This window comes from Pteropus vampyrus, unplaced genomic scaffold (genome assembly GCF_000151845.1).
Source record: "Pteropus vampyrus isolate Shadow unplaced genomic scaffold, Pvam_2.0 Scaffold19, whole genome shotgun sequence".
Classification (NCBI taxonomy): Eukaryota; Metazoa; Chordata; class Mammalia; order Chiroptera; family Pteropodidae; genus Pteropus; species Pteropus vampyrus.
The window spans coordinates 2137017-2150004 of NW_011888800.1; positions in this window are offsets into that span (position 1 = coordinate 2137017).

Consider the following 12988-nt stretch of genomic DNA (forward strand, 5'->3'; position numbering starts at 1 on the left):
AGGAAAAAGGAATAAAATTTTTACTGCTTCCTTGGTAAAGACAATTTTTTAGGCTAGAGAAATGGCAGATTCTTATATTCTGGTGTACAGGAACTATATGAATAAAACATGGCTGTGCAAATGAACTCGCAACCTTATTCCAAAGCACCATTCGGGAATAATACATTTAATGTCTCATCAACTTCCCCAGAAAAGTGAGAGTAAACCTGTGCATACAGACAAAACTACCATAACAAAAACCAAGGTAGAAATAAATCTGCTATGGGGAACAGATTTGATCGACATTTGAAGGTTTTCAAAACTCTAAGTAATATGCTAGTCACTTAAAAATATTCCCACATTTCTGCTTTCTCCCATCATTTCATGCCTTAAGATTCATCTGTCAACTTTGATGCATCTTTCTAAGTACCCCTCCAAGCCTAAATATCCAGACCACAGAAGAGCCCTTTTTGCTTTGAAACTATCTGATCAATCCATAGATCATTTACCTGCAAGGATTATTTGGTGAAGCTAAAGCGGCACATCAACCAGCAGCATCTGAGGGCTGAAGCGGCGGAACGTCAACAACAAATTGTCATTGGCATTCCATTTATGAACCTTCAAACGGCATCAGATCTTTTCCATGGGAAACCAGATCAGGTCAGACTAGAGCTGAATATTTCTTAACAAGCTAACCATCAAAAGAATTTACGTTTTGAATAAAAAGGCTATCATTTGTTGATTTGAATATCAAAGAGATCCACTGCAAACTCCCAGTCTAGAAAAACCTCCCTAAGCTACACTAGACAGGTGTTTAATAATCTATTATTAAGGCACTATTTTAGGTTACTCAGAATTATAAAAAATAGCTGTAACTGTGAAGCTGCAAATGGGACTGCACAAAGAAACGAATGCTATTAACATACTATTAACAATTCAAAAGAATGAGTTGACATACCAATCAAACTTGTTAATTGACTGTCAATGGCCTGTCCCTGAATATACAACATGACTGCATTATAGATTTCAAATGCTGACAGGAAGACAGTTCCATTTGCATTAACTTCATAAACTGATCAACAACCAAACTGCCACATACATTTATAATGGGAAGTTGAATCATTTCAATATTCATGGAGCTCTGTAATTGTAAATTAGGTACTGGCAAACAATACAATACTGTACATATTCGAAAATATCCTAAAATTCATTGACCTACTTTCATTCTGATTTTAAAATACACAGAAAAAAGTTTCATCTTGAAGTGATCATTACTTTAATTTATGGTTTGTGCCGTAAGCAAAATGTGTTTGCAACTCAATTTGCAGCTATGGTTTACAGTTGCACTCTAGAAGTATCACTGGTCTAGAAAATATGAGATATAAAAGGTGATGCAAAAATGTTCTTGCTTTACATGAGGTTTTTGAAAACAGAAATATGAAACAAGGAGGTATCACTTCCTTAGGTGACAGCCAAATGATCCATTAGGACGGGATATTTAACAAATAAATATTAACATAATAAAAAGGTTACATACTAGTCCTGTACTGAGCATGTTCATATTTACTTTAATAGACCTGCTGTTCTGAAACCATACTTTAGAATCTTCAATCATCCATCAGTTCGGGAATCAATAGAGTAAAAATGAAGATAAACGAGGGCCAAAGATTATGCCTAACAGAAGGCTTCATGAGACATGATCTGAAATTTAATAGTTATCAGCATGGAAAGGTTCCTTTCAAATGTTTCTATGACCTCTTTAAGAATTACCACAGGCTTAAAAAAGTCTGTTTCCCCCAGAGGTAAATGCTACTTTTGTTTCCAGTATTTTTCTATAATCACTGTCTAGGCATCACTTCTTCAACCACTAGAAGTTTCTAACATTTGGTAGAGCAAATCCTGGAGAATCTGAATTTGTCCTCACAGTTTTGGATGTGCCAATTTACTCTCACTAGCATCAGTAAAAATTGTATTAAAATATTTGTTGACTTTTCAAATCATTGTGTATTGTTAAATTGCTATCCAAATTAGTTTATTAGTTGAGTGGCGGTACTCATAAATAATTTAAATATTATCCTTAAAGGATTACTCATTCTGTCAGGATTTTAAAAAAAACTTTGTCCAACTAAATAATTATATGTACACCCCACAAAAGTAGTGATACACACACACACATGATTTGTGTATAATGTATACAAACTTATATATGTAGGTTTATATATATCATATATAAAATATAATGCATATATACATTTTCTTATATATATACACATTAAATATATATAATGTAAATATATATGTATATATATACAGATTATATATACTTAATAAATTTTTTATTTTAGAATAGTTTTAGATTTACAGAAAAGTTGAGTACAATACAGAGAGCTCTTATACAATCTGCATCCAGTTTCCCTTATTGCTAACATCTTACATTACTAAAGTATATTTGTCACAAGGAGTGGACCAATATTAATATCTCGTTATCGAGCAAAGTCCACATTTTACTATTATTTCCTTATTTTTTTACCTGATGCTCTTTTCTTGTTTCAGGATCTCACCCAGGATCCCACATATATTTAGTCATCATATCATCTGAGGCTCCTCTGACTGTGACAGTTTTTCAAGCTTTCCTTGTTTATGATGACTGTGACAGTTTTTAGTAGTACTCGTCAGATAGTTTATAAATTGTTCTTCGATTTTGGTTTGTCTGATGTTTTTTCTCATGATTAGACTGGGGTAATGGATTTTCTGGAGGAAGATCACTTATGCCATTCTCATAAGTTACACACTTTTATTTTTGAAGTTGTCAGAATGTTTAATGTACTTAAAATATAATATTTGTTTATTTAGAAATAAAATGCAAATTATTTAAATCATCAGTTATAATATACAAAAGAGGCTGTGTGGATATAACAGGAAGGTGCTCCATTACTAATTAGCAATATAGTGGATATTAAGATTTGTGTTCACTGTAGGATTTAGCCATGTCTGGGTATGTCTTTAGGACTGGTAGTATGGGTCCAAGAGAGGGGAACCAGATGTCTAGAGATGGGGATAGAGTAATACACAATCTGACCTAAGGGAAAAGAGAGCCATTTACAAGTTTGGTTTAGGGTCAAGGAGCAAGCTTGTCTCTATGAGAGTGTACATGTACGTGTGCGTGCGAGTGGGTGGGGGGGGCGCAAATAGGGGTAGTAGTGATTTTAACTATATCATTTCTGAATTTTAGAGCAAATAATATATAGAGAGCATAAAGAAAAATGAAAAGAATCTGTTGATAGACATTAGAGGCAGTGATGTCAGCCACTTCAGCACTGATAAAATGTCAATGGTTTGGGAGTGATACAGGAGAGTGCCGGTGACTTGGGAAAAGATCGAGTACCGTTACCATAAAATTGAGTGCTCTTTTTTAGTGTCAGTAATAATATGGGCAGGTATCAACTCCTAAAGATGACATCAGTATAGTAAACCAGGAAAGGAGGAGAAAAATGGTAGAAGCTCCATAAATAGCCAAAGTACTAGTTTTTCATGTTTATGTAAGCTATTTCTTAGGAACATATAACATCTTTGAGAAGAAAATGATAGAGCTGTATTTTTCTCAGAGGGTAAAAGATCAGTCAGAAATATACCAGATTAGATAGTTGTTTACCTATAGGCCTCAAAAACACAGGTTAAAGCCGAAAAACCCTGGATGGTCACTTACATTCTCCGAGTTTCCATAACCATGAAATAGCGCTCAATCTACTTCAAAGGGTTGCTATGAGGCTTTGTAGATATGGGAGGGATTCAGAAAGTATAACAACTTCTTAAGTAGGCTCTTTGGGTTATATGCAACTCAGGCTGAAGAAATGGGGATTTACGTAAAGACACAAGTAGCATTATAGGAAATAGAACTTCAGAAAATGTCTCATGAGTACTGAAACTAAATTCTTAGTCTGGATTGAAGTTGGTCACAATGTCTCAGCAACAGTTGTTCAGGAATCTCCATTCTAGCATTCAAATAATGTAATAGTTATTTTCTTGGTCTCAGCTATGCGTGTGTGTGTGTGTGTGTATGTGTGTGCGTGTGTGTGTGTGTGCGTATGTGCTTTCTCACTTTTCCTGTAATTGCAGTGCATCTCCTGATGGCCTGGTGGTATTCCTAAACAATTTAAATGTGTTATCCTTAGAACACAAATGCAAAGAATAAAGGGAACTCTATTAAATGACTACTTAATCCATCATTCCATAGAGCTTGTCTACCTATTAGATTCTGGTTTCTCATGGACTTCAGTTGTCTTGTGAAACATCATGATCCCTCCTATTTTATGACATCTTACATTTTTTTTTCACCTTAGCAGCCTGATACTAGCCCAGCCTCCCACCCCCCCCCCTTTTTTTTAGGCTGGATGTTATTCTTGTTGCTTTTTAGTTTGTGCCAACCCATTTGATAAGGCCATTGGATTACCGATGGAAGGATTGTCCTTGAGCCTCTTTTGGACAAAGAGCCAATGATGGTGTGAGAGGTGGGGGTGGGGTGAGGGTTATGCCCTGCATGAGGAACAGCCTGGAACTATTTTCCTCTATAAAGCAAATGGGCAGGACAGCTTCTTTTGGAAGGGACGAAGGACAAGACAGCTTCCAAAATAGTCAAAACTACTGTAAGAAATAATAAAAAAAAAGACACTTTGTGATATTTGTTGGCTATACAAATTCTATACCAGTGTTCTAAAATTTGCTTCTCAGAAAATTATAGAATTTTAGAATTGGAAGTAATATTAGAAATCATCTGGTCTAAACCCTTCATTTCATAATTTTTAATGGTATTAGTATATAATTAAGTATATAATTACATAATATGTAAATTTTCATTTCATAATTTTTAGTGAGAAAACAAAAAAGTCTTGGTTAACTAAGAGTCAGGAGACTCTTTAAAAGAGAGCTAGATTTAGAGCTTAATGTCCTTTCTTCTACCCCAAGCTGTTTCAGGAAGCTTAGAGGTACATTAATGTAGCAATAAAACCTTTATCAAGATAGGAACTCGATTTTTTTTGAAACATGCTCACATTTTTTTATTGTTTTTGTTTTTGTTTTTTTTGCCAATACTTGGATTTATCTTTTACATGATTTCATAAAGACTCCCTTGTTTTTACTAATTGGTGATTATTATACTTATACTTCCTTTAGCTTCTAAATCCTTTCTTCTTCCCTTATATAGTTACTGCCCCTAGTACTTCATATTTTCCTTCTTCTTAAGATTCCTCCTATTTGATCGTCCCTCCCTCACTTTCTCCTCTTGAATTCTATTAGGTGTGTTCTAATTTCTACCATGTCTTTGTAGAGGTAAGCTTAAGCCAACACTTTTTGCTCCACTTCTCTCAAAACTTTATGGGAAATAGAAAGAAAAAAATTATTGGCTTAACTGTGGATAATTCAAAGTGAAGATTTTGCTACAAATATAACTATGACTATGCATGTATACGACACTTCCCATGAGGAGAAACTATCTTTGACACATAACCTATCATATAGAAATAATATAATTTTTAATTAGTGACTATTTACAAATAACATAAAATAGATAATAAGATTTCAGTTATGAAGCCCAGCTTCACAGGATTGGCTTCTGGATCATGCTCTACAGCAATTGTAAAGACACTGACAATTTCAAACAAGTTAGCTTATATACAGAAATAAATCATGTCACAATGTTTACCATCCAGCATACAGTCAAGAGCCTCGAAGCAAGTCCCTTCCCACTTTCTCCGAAAAAAAGCCACTGAGTAGCCAATCTTGGTTCTAAAAGAGCTACATGCTTAAGTTCACACAATCTTAGTACAGTTTCTCAGATGTCTCCTCAAAACTCATTTTACTTTAGCTATGGTTATACCAAGCTTCTTGTCTGGGTTTTTTGCCTACAATAAGTTAGATGCAACAAATTAGAAAGAGGCAGGGAAGGAGTCATTATACTCAAGGTCGTGGATGATACCAAGAAGTGAGCCGGTCAACTAGCAGCCCAGGAGAAGACATAAGTACTACACAAAGCAAGTACAGATACTCAGAAAACCAAGCGGGGATAAATAGTTCTATTAACCTCAAGCTTTTGGGGGAATTACTACTTTAGAGTAAAATAGTTAATGTTTGTAATGTGGCCACAAATCTTTAAGAACAAGTAAAATCTTCAGCATATTCTTTTTTACATACAGGGTAAAATGAAATATACTTTAGAAAGATTTTTTTAATTCAAAATATTTAAATAACATAAGTAATTTGAACGTTTCAGTTATATAACTCAGAGTACTTTTTCCTCTGTGGAAAGTACATCATCCTTTAGGATAAATGACATAGTTTTGTACAATGGTTCCTCAGCTCATTAGCTGTGATAAGAATTCAGATGCTAATTTTTATTTATTTTACCTAGTTCCTCTTTTTTTCCTTCTTCCTTATCTCAAGAGGAGAGTTCCTTTACAACAACTGTATTAACTTCTAGTTTTTCTCTTTTAACCACTGACCTCAGGCAATCCATTTCAGAAAGCCTCTCAGTTCCTTCAGAGTATCCTTTTCTTTGTTTCCGGATGCAATGAGCCTAAGGACATCAATATGGTCTGTAGAGGATTCCAGCAAAATTGTTACTTAGTGATATTCATTAAATTTTCTGGAAGAACCCTAAGTCATTTGTTTTCACTTTATATATTTTCTATATAACATTTAACACCTACCCACCCTTATAGTTACTCATGTCTTGACTATTGATTTATGAAAAGAAATTCCCAGAAGTCAAAGCCCAAAATCTATTAATTATTTCCTCTTGAAAGTCATTTTTGTATACCTCAGTCTTTCTTGTCCCATCTCCTGCTCAGATAACTTACTTTTTTTTTCGTTAATGGGATGCCCCAAATACATTCCTCATGCAGTTTTACTTTTTATAGAGATTTGATCCTTCCTGATGCACCAGAATGATGTCTGTGAGCACAGCATCCATGATCACACCACTCTCTTTGCTCTCATGCAGAACCAGAAACATACAGCTAATCTGAAATCCGGTATTATCTGGAGGTCTTTACTGGCTTTAAGGGTTTTTATTTCTTCTCTTGAAGATTTTTTTTGCTCTGTCTTTTAGTTCGAGTTGAACTTAATTTTCTTCTTGATGATTATTTCTCATATTGACTATATTTTGACGATGCTACTGCATAATTTCTCTCTATTTAATAGTTCTACCCTGATCACTTACATAGTCACAAATATAGATTTAATTTCTCCAATTTATTAGCCATAAACTTTACATGTATAATAGAAGTGCTTAGGTAAAATGACATTGCACTATGGAGTAAGAATATAAATCTACAAAGTTAGTGGGCAAAAAAAACTTTTCCTTTGAATTACAGAAAAAATGGGAATTTTAAGTTAAAGTGACCTAAAACACAGATTAAAATAGTTTTAACTGAATTTAGAATAGTGAAGGAGAAGTGAATACCATGTATATTTAAAAGGTGATATGGGGTGGAATCATACAAAAAAGGGTCTTAAAAACTACTATGTGGGACCTTGGCATTTTACTCTGTGTTCACTATTCTGGGAGTTCTGTGTAATACATCTAATGAATGTATTAGAAAGATTATAACTCATGATTCTACAATAGTCAATAATTTTATAGATATTTGTACCATTTTTTCCATTTTTTAAAAAAGATTTAAATTAGATTTATTACTAGAGCTCCTTAAAACTTCCTGTTTGAAAAGTGATATCAAAATTTTTCATGTAATCTCCAAAGTGCTTCAAAAATAAAATGAACACATTTCATAAAAACTTGTAATTCTAATGACTCAGAAAACATTTAATCCACATCTAATTTAGAAAATTAAAAAACCATTTTCTAAATGATTTTTTAGAACTCTTAATGCATAGCCTTTTATTCAAGATTATTTTTGAAGTTCTAATGCAGAGTGATCTTTACTAATCTACCTTCTAGGAGTCTGCCACTAGATTAGTTTCATGCTTACATGTCTGAAAGTGGAAAATTAAAATGAGTGAACCATGCAAAAATTTGCCCTTATAAATAATTAGAAAATTAAAATTTTACCCTTGAATAAAGAATATGCCTTTAAAATAGCTGAGTCTTGGGGAATTTTACCCTGATGTAGATAAATAATTAAGGGCTAAAAGTAAGATTTCTATTTGACATAAGAAAAAAAGACATGAAAACTTTCTAATGAAGAGAGGCATCTCAATGGATTTGAACTTATTACTTTTTATAACTAAGGAAGATATTTTATTCACTAGTTTATCACACCAACTAATAATAATACTCTAGCTACATATCACATTTCATCCAGAGGTTTCAGACATTTTATAAACATCACATTAATCTTCTCAAAACCCCAGTGAGACTATGATTTCTGGGAATATTACAGTATAAATTAACTCTAAAAATATCTTCCCATATTGTCTGTAAATTCATAAGAGAATAACACCAAGAAAATACTTTAAACGTAACATAACAATTTATTTATTTTTTAAATTACCTTTTTTCTTGTCCATGCTGACTTTTTACTCATATGGCTCAAGCCTCATTTTTAAATTCAAGATAAAAAGAAGAACACAAATATTAAATAAGTGTTTTTTAAATGACATAGTTTTTTTTTTTTCTTTTAGAGCAAGGAGCAAAATGTATTCTAAGAATTTATGCAGTATGTTTCTCAAATGCTTTATCAAAAGAAAGAATAAAGTTTTCTTATTTTCTTCAGCACTATCTACTCATTAGAAATTAGATTCCATTTGGAATTTATTTCACCTACATTTTTATTTTTTCTATTACAGGCAGTGCCATTCTTTCCTCTACATATTTCAAAGCTTTGCTTAAAATAGCATTTAAAGTTTTTTCTCTGACCTGACCCAACATTTTAATATCTCTTCTATATTATCCTGTGGCCATACATAAATCATAATAAACTTTCTTTGATTCTTAGATCTCTCTTCTACAAGTGTTGTTTTAAAAACAAAAGGGCATACTATTTTTAATTTCAATTGTAGTTAATAAGAATATTCTCTAATGCGTTTCTCAATCATGTTCCTACATGGGAACCGAGCAGCATCTATGTGGAACAGCCTTTAAATAAGGCCGATGCACAACACACATATTCATTCTGGCTTGCAATCATTCAACACACATTTACTGAGCTAGGTACTGAGAACACAGAGATAAATACTACAATGTTGGCAAGACTGTACTGCAACCCCCAATACAATGTGGATACAGTGTGCAAGTTCGAGGAGCAGAAAGGCAACTACCTAATTCTGCTGGGGGTCAGGGAAGACTCCACTGGTGAAACATTTGGCCTCCATAGACTAACTATGAGTGTAATGTCAAGCAGGGTTTGGAGAATCTTCCTGGACATTCAGAAATGATTAAATAAAAGTATATTATACTCCAATGTTCATACTTATTATTGAGAGAAATAATTATGCTCTTCTAGACTGTGCCATGCTACCCGTAGTCCACACAGTGAGAAATAAACCATCATGGCTACTAGAAAAATAACCAAACATAAGCTACAGGCTCTCGTGGTCAGAAAATACAAAATAACAGTATTGTTTTTGAATATAACATCGTAAGATAACATTAAATTAAATGTAGAATGTAATGAGAATCAAGATATTTAATTCTAAAATGCTTTGAAAAATGCTTTGAAGAGTATAATACAAATGTAAGAAACCATTACAATGAAAAGGAGTAAACTTTCAACCCAGTCATAGAAAGCCAAAAAACTTCCTTTTGATAATCCTTAAATTAAATGACATTTTTCAGAATATGTCTCTTTTTATTGAAGGCATCCACAATCTCCCACATGATGCCTAAGTGTAGCCAGACTGAAGTGACATTCTTTAGGCATTTCTTCAAAGGAAGGAATAAGATCTGACAGATTCCTTTGCACAGGGGGAAAGGCATAGAAGGGCAAGGTCTGGTGGGAATCTTAACATTACTCTCTCCATCTGCAAGATAGTCCTTTTCTGCTGCACTGTGATAATAGCTTCTGAAGGTGTTAGCACACAGCAAGACAACTCTCTGTCTTTCAAAAAAAGTTACATAGCTTTCACTTTTGGATTGAGACTAATCTATTATCTTTAATGTCCCCCACACACTTATCCCCATATTATGTTAGAGTTCAGTTTGGAAATACTAATTTTCACCACTTGAAAGGTAAAATATGAAACCAATCCAAAAATAAACAAAAAAAAAAAAAGAAAAAAAGTAAATCGACAAATTAAAATAAAACATCTCTCTTTTATATTGCAGTCATATGACAGTGTGGCATTATCGGTATTTTGTAGTAACATTAAAGTGTGACTAACTCGATGTAACAAAACACCGACATTACCTTGTTAATACTGAAGAGTGTAGATGGAGACTTGTATAGTCAATTTTATTATAGCTTTAACTGGTCGACTCTGAACTCGAGTATTTCAGGACACATATAAGGAATATATTTTAGTAAAAGTAGGTGTAATATAAAAACATCTAGGCCCAAAGTAAGTTCTATATAGGAAGTAATCCAAAAGGACTTCATTAAATCATGAAAGGCATGGGCTACTATTTAGTGGTGCTTTTGCTACCGCACTGAATACAGTTATGGGAGTAAGTAATGTTTATTATTATATACTGTGGATGGTGACATTCGAAATATGAAATTATAGGTCAACAGAAGTTTGAAATAGTGTATGAAATAGGCAATCACACTATAGTATATACATATAGGAGAGCTATGTACAAATAGGGTAGCAGGAGGGGAAAAGAAAGCACAATTAGATTAGGTATTAAATTACCTTGATTGGCTTTTACAGGTAGACCTAATAAAACCAGTAAAGGTATATAAGATATAACTACAGACCAACTGTAAACCTTTGGCAAAGCAAGGATTAAACTTTTAGTTTATTTTAGTTCTGAAGTAGTTGGAGTTTGCATTTTTAATTGATTAATAAAAATTTGGTACCGTATCAATGAGAACCCATTCTGATTGGTCAGTGCCTGTTCAATAACGATAGCTAAATATTTTGAATATTATTCTTTGTTGGTATCAAATATCTAAAGGTGACCCAACATTTTAATATCTCTTCTAGAGCAGGCTATACACTTTCATTATAATTTTATTTAATAGTATCATATATATACATGTAACTTAAGAATCAAAAAGATATTTCATCAACTAATAATCCTGATAATATTTCTCTATTGTCTTTTCTAGCTCTGTGTTTCTACAGTGTAATAGGTACTATACTAGGAACTTGGCTTGAAAGAAAGAAAGACAGTCCAAGCACTTGAGGAGTTCACTAAGATACATAAAATGATTAGAATACAGTTAAGTGCCAAACTTGGTAGAAACAATTATAAAAATCATAGCTATCCAGAGGAATTTATAGGCAATAGTAGATTTCAATAAGAGGCAGTCATAAACTTGTCTTGAAAGGATGCAAAGATGTGAATAAATAAAAGATGAGATAAAGGAAATGTTGCAATCCAGGAAGTGGAAATGAGCATGAAAAGTATAAAGTACAGTGAAAAACAAAAAACTGAGAGCAGTGAAAAATAAAGTTGCCAGGATTTTTGCTTCCAAAAAACCTGTAAACTCTAGTGAATGGGCAGGGAACACCAGCTAATCAGATTGGGTAAGATACCTTGACCTGGACTGGGCCACTTTTAGTTATGTGGGCCAAAAGCTCACGCACAAGGGTACCTGCTTTTTCCTGCTTTTCTTCTACCCTTGAAGTGATCTGTGAAAGAATTAAGTCCTTCTTCTTGGGCCAGCTAGCTCTCTCTCTCTGCCGCTATTTTCTCACCAATCAGGCGGAAGGATAAGCTCTTCTCAAAGCAAGTACTTACTCTTACTTACTTATTGCCTGTCTCTCAGTCTGTCCGTCTCTATCTGTCTTCCTCAATGCAAACAACATTTAGCTTCCCAGGAGTTCTTATTATCTTAGGCATGGTGATTTGTTTATGGCAATATCTGGCCTTTGCAGGATGGAGAAGCTGTGTTTAGGGACAAATCTCCAATTGCTCATCAGCTTTCTAGAATAATCTGAAGGTTTCAGATACCTTGTTAATGTTACATATAACTCATATTCTCATTTTCCATTGCTCTTTGTGTATATTTATCTCCTATGGGAACCTCATGAGGACAGGAGGTGAATGCTAGGACAGGATACGGGAACTCCTGGGTCTCTTAGCCCAATGCTCTAATAGGATCCTAATGCTGTTAATATAATCTAATGAAAGCCAGACAAAATAATTTGAACTTGATGTAGTATATTAAAGGAAACTGAAGGAATTTGAACAGTAGAATAACAATAATAGTGTTGTAGTCATATTTTCAGGAAGAATTAGGAAGGTGGGAGATGGAAATAGGTAGACCAGATAAAAGACAATTGTGTTAGTCTAGATATAAGGTATTAAGAATGGCAATTTAGGAAAGATGATGAAAGCCAGACCTGAGAGGCTTATCAAAGAAAAAAATGGCAGGACTTGGTGACAAATTAGATACAGAGGTGATGATGAAATATTCTAAGGTGGCAAGAGTTCCTATTTTGGAAATCTGGAATATTACTGATTTTACAGAACGAAAGAGAACACTGGGGAAGGGGAGTTTTCCTTCCCTTCCCTTCCCTTCCCTTCCCTTCCCTTCCCCTCCCCTTCCCCTTCCCCTTCCCCTTCCTTCCCCTTCCTTTTTTTTCTTTTCTTTTCTTTTCTAAAGGGATGATGAAAAACAGTGACAGTGGGGTGACTATAGGATATATTTAATACCATTTCTTTTTTTGAAATATAAGATTAGAGGACAGAAAATCATATATGAAGTCATCCTACAGAACTGCAAAGACAGATAGGCTAAGTAATAGGAGGTATAAAAAAATAAATAAAAGGTCTAAAAAAGAACAAAGGGCCAGGAACTGAGAGTAATTACAGTTATGGTACATGAGGGCAAAAAGATAGAAAAAGTGGGGCTAGAAAGGTAGGAGAAGAGCCAGGAAAGCCCATTAG